Source organism: Symphodus melops, assembly GCF_947650265.1.
Source record: "Symphodus melops genome assembly, chromosome: 9".
In the NCBI taxonomy this organism is placed as follows: domain Eukaryota; kingdom Metazoa; phylum Chordata; class Actinopteri; order Labriformes; family Labridae; genus Symphodus; species Symphodus melops.
Window position 1 is genome coordinate 6819100 of NC_136699.1, and position 8415 is coordinate 6827514.

Genomic DNA, 8415 nt, shown 5'->3' on the forward strand with positions numbered 1-8415 from the left:
CAGATCCTTCTTCCTTGTTTCCCACCTTTCTTCCTCCCTCTTCATCTTCCTTGTTGCAGTCAAACTCGAGCTTTAATGAGACCCGGTGGTAATAATTAACACCAAGCATGCTCACCTTTAGCATGCCACCCCTCTTCGAAACAACTGTGTTTTATGCTTAATTTTCACCCACGTATGTGTCCTAATGAGACATTTGTTTCTCAAATTTCAGCAGAGAGAAGAGAAAGGCAAACTCATTAAAGCTCCAACATCTGAACATCTGCATCAAGGTGCTCTCCAGGTGTTGTAAACAAATGTCAGGGATACCCCCCTGGATATTGTTTGTTTATTATCCCTTCAGAATTGGCTGTATTTTTTATAGAAATATTTGGTCCCAGCAGATAAATTGACGCTTTCGCAGGGATTGTTTTGGGGATTTTCCTGATGAGGATCGCTTGTTTATATACACTTAAAATACTTTCCATTTCTGGGAATCCAAACCGTCCCCGCCCCCTTTGTATAATAAAGAACCACAAAAAGATCTTCTTCAGTTCGTCTCTGCAGGAGACCCTGAGCAGCCGGCCTCCGCCTGCAGCTGCTTACCTGTGTGGGATCACCTGTGCTGACTTGTATCAGAGGTGAATTAATGACAGAGGACGTCCGATCTGCAGCTTTTACCACGGCGTCACATCGCTGCAGGGTTTCAGCAGGAAGCTGAGTGTCAGTTAGGAAGCTGTCCAATCATGTTCAGCCTCAGGAGCTGCTTTTGTTTTAAAACTGCAGGCTGATGAGTCGCTATGTTTGTAACATGCTGACGTTAATATAAAGTGCTATCACCATCTTTCATCTTTCTCTGTTACCTCATCTCTCTTCAGTTTTCCTCTTTAGCTCACAAAGTGCTATTGTTAGCTTGGAAATTCTGACCCAACACAAGATTGATTTAATCAAACCTTTTTATCCAGATAAGCCAGCTAGTCAAACTGGTGTTTCATTATCGCTTTTGCTTTGGCCACTGCTTGCTGTTAGCATCTCAGCACAGGTTAACTGTTTGCCCAATGGTGAGATTCCTCGTTCTATCATTGAATTTAATCACTTTTATACAAAGTGTAATGACAGCAGATTTTAGAAAGTCTCTCATCTTTCATAAAGTCCACATGGCTTCATTTCTAAGGTGCAGAACTGTAAATTGCAGCAGAGATTTCGGATGATTTTGTTTTTGCCATTTGATGGTGCTGGCAGATCCCCTTAGAACCCGTTACTCTGGTGAGAGGTCAAAGGTCAAACTCAAAGTTTCACCACATCAAGCAGGCTATTCCGTATGCAGGACAGGAAGCAAGTCTTCAGTTAACTGCATGGTTCATCATTTTAAAACCAGGTCATAGACTGGTTTGTAGTAGTTTTTACCGATCAGGGCTCCACGGAATGATTTATTCGGATCTTTAACGTTAAGATCGGCTATCAATTCAGACCATCTTCACACTCCTATGTTCTACTAATCGAGGGGACCCTCCTTTCGATGTTAGCAACAGAGCTGAGTTAGCCCTGACGCTAAGCTGTCTCCTCCTTGATGTCAGAGTCAAATGATAAACTTGCTTTAAATCCCTTGTTGTTGTATTTTCTATCTTACTGTCTGTCTCACTCTCCTGTTAAAATAAACCGTTCCACCAATCGGCCCAAAAGGCTTGAAGCACTTCCATTAAAGGTTGGATTTGTAGTGTTTAGCTATTTAAAGATGTTTTCTGAAGATGTTTGTTTTAGACTTTGTACTATTTAAGTATTTGCAGCGTGTTTAATATAAGTGCAGTTTTTTCAGCTTTTGCAGCACATTTCTTCAGGGACCTTTCAGTTGTTGCCGTGGTTTGAGGGTTTTTTTGCATGTTCTTTTGAATTCAAGTCTCTGTATTCTTTCCTCATGTACATTGTTTTGGCATTGTCAATCGTTTGCTCCACTGTACCTTCGACAATGTTGAGAAACAGATTATTTTTGTATGTATGGCTGCTTATTAAATCTCAGTGACTTGTATTCTAGTCAAGTCAAGTTTAAATAAAATAAACAGATTATTTAAAGGATTTTAATTTTGCTTGTCGATATGAGTAAAACTTACTGAGTCTACAGAGAGAGTTCTTTCAGATGTCTGTCAATAAATTCATGAAACATAAAATATCAGTAATAAGGCTTGAGCAGCTTGAATAAAGAGCTCTCAGTCTGACATCTATGTGGTTCTGTAATCGTCTCCTGGCCGCCTGCCTCTCCTCTTAATGAGCTCTAATCCGCCATAAAACACGCAAAACTGTCGATGCTGTAAACAAAGACGACAAAGCAGCAGCCCATCAGCTGTCAGTCAGTCACAGCCTCGGGTCGAGCCGGCTGTTACCGCACCAAACACAGAGGCTGATGGGAAATAAAAAGATGACGATGACGAATGATTCCAGGAATCTTCTTTGAAAAAAAAAAGTTTTGAAAACAGACGTTCTGGTTGCCTATGATGCTATCAGACCTCTTACCCTTATAAGAGATCCTCTTTGAGAGGGGAAGAAAACATGATCAAAGTAATCCTTCCAAAGACTTAATAAAAGGAAATGAAGACAGCTGAATCTATGTCCACTGAAAGGAAAAATAAATAAAAATAATGACCTCAGTGAACGGGAGTTGCTACTGCTGTCTAAAGGTCTGTTTGTTTGTGTGTTACAGAATTAGTGTTAGATTTTTGCAAAAACAGTCATAAAGTTGTTTGAGCCAACAGACTGATAACAGAGCCCTGGAACAGCTGGAACATCATGCTCACCCAACAAGTTTGTAAGTTTGTGTTGGGTTTTTTTGCCAACACAGCACACCGAGAGAGCGATGTAACAACTGTTTTGGTGGTTAAAAAAAAGAATCATCCTCTTTACCAAAAAGGTTGATCTCTTTAGGGATCCTTTCCATAAAGACACTGAGAATAAGAATATGAGCCTGTCAGTGACCTAAAAAACAATCACACTTTAAGACACACCATAACAACCTGTATGTACTGTAAGTAAAACATTTAAATATCCATTACATTATCTTTTTTCAAATACAGATTAGAAGTAAGTGTTCTTACCCGGAGGTTAGGTTGCAGCTATTGCCTCTTCCACATCTCAGGCTTTCCATACATTTTAGTCATTTAGACCCCTAAAGCTTAAAAGAAACATAGAGCCAATGTTTTAAAAATACTGGAGTTCCATAGTAAACTGGATTTTCAATAGCCAAAGTAAGCACCCCGGGGTGCCAGATATCCTCATGGTTATGTCGTGCGACCTGCAAGGGACTGCGGTCTTAGTCGCAGTGGCCATGGCTTCGAGTCTGACCGTGGCCTTTTGCAGCATGTCGTCCCCCTGTCTCTCTCCACCCAACACACTCGAGCATTAGCATTACTTTAGCTGATAACTGGATTTCTTCAATTTGTCCCTCCTCTACACTTACAGTCACTTCTGGTACCAATAAAAACAAGAAGATGACTGCCAATAGGTAGAACTCAAGGCTTTAAAATTACAGCCTCAAAAAAAAATGGTTGGCAAAGCTTTGGCTAGCATCCAATGCATCATGTCATTGATTTGATCCCTTGTTGCTCAAACTGAATTAATTTTAATAAATAATTAAGTCAGAATATAAGCTGCTCAATTTGGATGTCTATCTGCAGCAGCATACATGTCATTAAAGGCATTTTATCATCTCCTCTTCAGTCTGGATAGTGTATGAAGCATTTAGTGTTATTAGATGTAATACTCTTTGTTTATTGTAATTATCAGAGCACGTTAACAGTCCACAGTTAATCTGTTTAAGTAGAAACCATTTAGGTGTCCATGCAGACGAGTTCAGACACGATGTCTCACTCTGTTTTCATTTTTACTCTCGCTTTCCAAACTTTATTTCCCTCATTCTAGACACCTGAATCCGTTTGACTTTGCTGTTTTTGTAAACAGGTGCTGGTCGGTGACAGACGAGCTTGACGTATTTTGATCGTAGCCGTTATTGACTGGAAAGTAATGTCCTGTCTGAGCAGAGAGACTGGCGGTTGTTTGTATTCCAAACATTCATATAATTGATGTTTTTGTGTTTTCTGACTACTGCTCACCTGTACAACAGGTCAGGCCACATAGTCCTGAAAACAGCCGATCCCTGCATGTGCATATATGTACGTGTGATGTTTAGAGACTCATGATGTATTTAGGGGAGATCTTGATCTGTTTGGCACCTTTTACACATTCACATTTTTTTTTTACAAAAGCCTGTAAATGTTGCAGCTGAAATTATAACTGTTTCTTCACTACAGCAATTATTTGGTGATTTCGATATTTAACACATTTTCTTCCTTTCTAATTATTTCCTGAGTTTTAAATATCTCACATTGGCTCCTCCTCGTCATTAGAACAAAACTAATGAACTCATAATTTCTTGAAAATCATATCAAAGCTTTTTTTTCTTACATTATAAGCACTATAATAATGCCCCTTCAGAGATTGAATCGTCATTGTTCTGCAGTGTGTGTCATTAATAATTCAAATTATAGTTTGATAAAAAAGAAATATAACAACATCCGGTATCACAATCATCACTCATTAACCTTTATAACAACAGTTTCTTTTTTCTCAATGCTGATTACTTAAACACACTCCTTAAAAAAGATTAAGTTCTAATTTAAAGTGTTTGCACTAAATGACCAAAAATACTTGTATCAAAAAATCTACTGAAATCTGACAAAAGGCAAACAATGGAAGAAAACAAATACAAATAATAACATCACTAGTTTGAATTTACTCTAACAGCTACGTTAGTTTTTTTCTGAATAGATATAATTTAATCTGAGAAAATAGACGTTCAGGTGAATTTATCTTTGCTTTAAAGAACTAAAAAAATGTTTCAGCATAAACTGCTGTACAATCTGGAAAAAAGTTGTCTTTAAAACATAGTGGTGCAGTGGTTAACGCTGTGGCCTAAGAGCAGGGAGGTTCCTGGTCCGAATCCCTTTTGGACAGGAACCTCTCTGTGTGGAGTTTGTACGTTCTCCCAAGACTGCAGGTACGCCAGCTTCCTCCCAGTGCCCAAAGACACGCTCGTTACATAGATAATGGATGGATCCATTTTAAGCATCAAATGAATAAAGATGTTTTTCTTGTTTTTCTTTAATATGATGTCCTGTTACTGTTTCCATTCACTGTTTCAGAAGAGGTTATTAAAAAGTCTTTTCATTCTGCTTTGCCTACAGCTTAAGGTTCAACACAGCTTATATTGAGCTTTGCTTGGTTTCCTTCTGTCCAAATCCGGCAGCAAGTCCTTTTTTATATTCCAACATTTTGCAAAAACTTAATTGAGCAATCTTACTGTTTCTTTTTAACATCATTAAATTTTCTCTGTGATTGATTGCCATCGAGTTAACTTTTTTTTTTTAAATCATGTTTTTATTAATATGTCCTTGCGTTAAAATAAATTAAAATATTTATTCTCTACTGTATGTTCAGAGATTTAGGCAGAAATGAAGCAATAATATAAAATAACCGAAGGACAAAAAACATTTGTTTAATTTATTAGTTTAGTTGTCAGGGACCATGTACAAAATAACATTAATCTGACAGAGAAAAGATACCAGATTATAGCAGTTTGCTAATTTCCATCTGCATTCCCCGGGCAGGTCAATTATTGAATGTAATTAAATGTAATTATCCCAATCATTGTTCTGCAGAATCACAGTAACTCTCATGTCTAATCACTCAGCCGTTATTACACTTAATTTGAGCTCTTTTACTGATTCATAAAATAACATCTTTACCTGCCCGAGCCTCATGTCTGCAGGTAGCCTATCATTTCCCCATGAGCCCCTCTCAGCCAATCACAGCTAACTGTCCAGGTGGCAGCGTAGGAAACGCTAAGAGGGGGGTTAGGTGGCCTTGGGATGCTGATTCAGGATCAGCTCTTCCTCCTCCTGGTCTCCTTTGTCTGCGGGGGTTTGGAGCTGATCTGGAAGCAGTGTTTAGTTAGTCCGAAACCCGCTCTACCAGTCTGTGAAGCAACTAAACACCAAACCCTATCATTAGTCTGTCATGGTGGTCATAAATCACGCCTACCATCACGGTTGGGCTTTTCAGCCAACAGCTCTTTGGCTCACTTCGGGAAGTTTTTAGAGAAGGACAAGTGGTACTTTAGGTCAAATGAGGTGTTTTATGCAAAGCGATTATCGTTCAGAACACGCAGCTCGTTTGCATTTCCAACAATGAGCCTTCACTTTTTGACGTGCAGAGTTGCATCTTCACGTGAAGTCTGCAGAACTTAATGGAGGAACATTAGCACATCATCAATTAAACAGATGTGAATAATAGGAGGAGTTTATCTGGCAGTTAGTGAGGAGGAGCAGTCAAACAGTGTCCCATAAAAACTGATCGATGGACATGAATCACTGGCGGTCATAGACATTCCTGTACTACATTGTTTTTTTTCTTTTCTTCTGGCAGCTGCTGTTACATGTGAAGCTATGACTCCTTCCTTATGGGGACAACTTGCAGGAACGCACCTTTCTTGTGAGAACCCTCCTACTCAGGGACCCTGTGCCTTGAGGGGACATTATGCAGGTAAAATAACATAATTCACATGGAAGTTTCAGAGACTGTTGTTTAGAAGCAACAACATAGTATGGCAACACTGTGTAGTCTTATATTAACATCAGCAACTCTGATGACATTAACATGGGGAAGACAGATCGTGATAATTATAGCAATTGGAAATAAGCAGCAAGTAGATTCACATCAATCTTTTATATAATAATAATAACAGTTGTTGCTGTTGGAGTAGGGCAAGTCAGCAGCTGCAGGTCAACAATCCAGAGGAACATACTGTATGAGAGAAGGGAGCTTAGGAACTCCTAGATAGATGGTTAATAATTCAAAGAGCACATATTATTCCCATCTTCCACCTTTTCAAACAGTCCCCTGTGCTCTAAATGAAACATCTGTGCTGTGCTTTGGTCAAAATATAACATGAATCAAGCACCAGAGGAGGTTTGTGACCCTGTATATACCCACGCAGAATGCTCCGTTTTGGTATGTGTGTCTCTTTAAATGCAATGAGACCCCCTGAGTTCCCGAGTGGGAATAAAAATGGCAGACAAGCACAAAAGTTTCACTCAAGGTTTAAGTAGATGGGTGGAGATACCAGGGGATGGGAGTGGGGTTTTTTTGTTTGTTTGTTTTTTTACCAAAATCCCACTGTGATGTCACAAGGAGAGCAAATGTGAAACTGGCCATTTTTCTCTGTGGTGTAAGGCATACCACAAATAAAAGGACTGGATGGGCTTATTTCACATTTTGTGGGTCGGTCAACACTCAGGTTATCCAAATATTTGTTGAAAAACACTGTCAATGTGGGAGAGAGAGAGAGAGAGAGAGAGAGGCTGAGTGCACCAGGTACCCTGGTAATGTAAGCCAGTAAAGGAGCTTGACCATACCTAAGCCAGTCGTCACTATAAAATTTAAGTAAAAATAAAGTTTCCAAAACATGTCTGTAAGTACATGTGATAGAAGCACAACTGTGTGTATTTGTGTGCATGTGGAAATCCCCTTCTTCAATCCCTGACACGTCTGCCTTTTCTCCTTTACTTTAACATGCTGACACCAAATTTTCCCTCCATCAGAATTGCTTTGATGAGTTTTTTGTGTACACACACACACACACAATGGAGTATACAAATACTAGACCACATGTTAACACACAAACACGCACCCTGAGGAAAAAAAAAAAAATGAAATGATGCTCTTGTTTGTTTAGAGGAAGAGACAGACAGGTGGATCAACGGAAGGGTTTAGGTAAATATATCCACACATAACTCTTCATTACGGCCTCTATTATGTGGAGTGGAGGCTTTAAAGCAGCAGAAGCAGAGTGGATAAACACAGCCTCTCATGTTAATTGCTTTTATTTGCAGCAATTAAGTTGATTTGACTGATTAGGGGCTTGATAACGAGTGGCTGGGTTAATTTGTCTCCTTTGGATGAATACTTTCATTATTGTTACAGAGCTGCTCAGCCTCCCTGATTCAACACACAGCGAGGTGATGGAAGATTGACGCTAATTGTAGCACTTGACTGATTGCAGGGGCCAAGAGCTCAACAAGTGTGAGGCAAACTTAAACCAACAAAGCAAGAAAGGTTCAACAGAAAAAAGACCAGAAGAAATCGTTCACTTCTAGTTCCATAAACATGTCAGGACTTTTTGACTCTCTGCTTTCTTTTATAAAGAAAGTAATGGCATAAAACTCCAATTTTAATGGCAGCAGAATAATGTGTGGTATATTGTTGTTAGCACAAATTTAATTAAAAGTTTTATTCCAGTTTTTTTGCATTCTGGACCACATTATTACATATTAATGGGTTTAAATGACTAATAGGTACCAAATGTTTTGCATTCATTTCAATATTTGGCTGAAA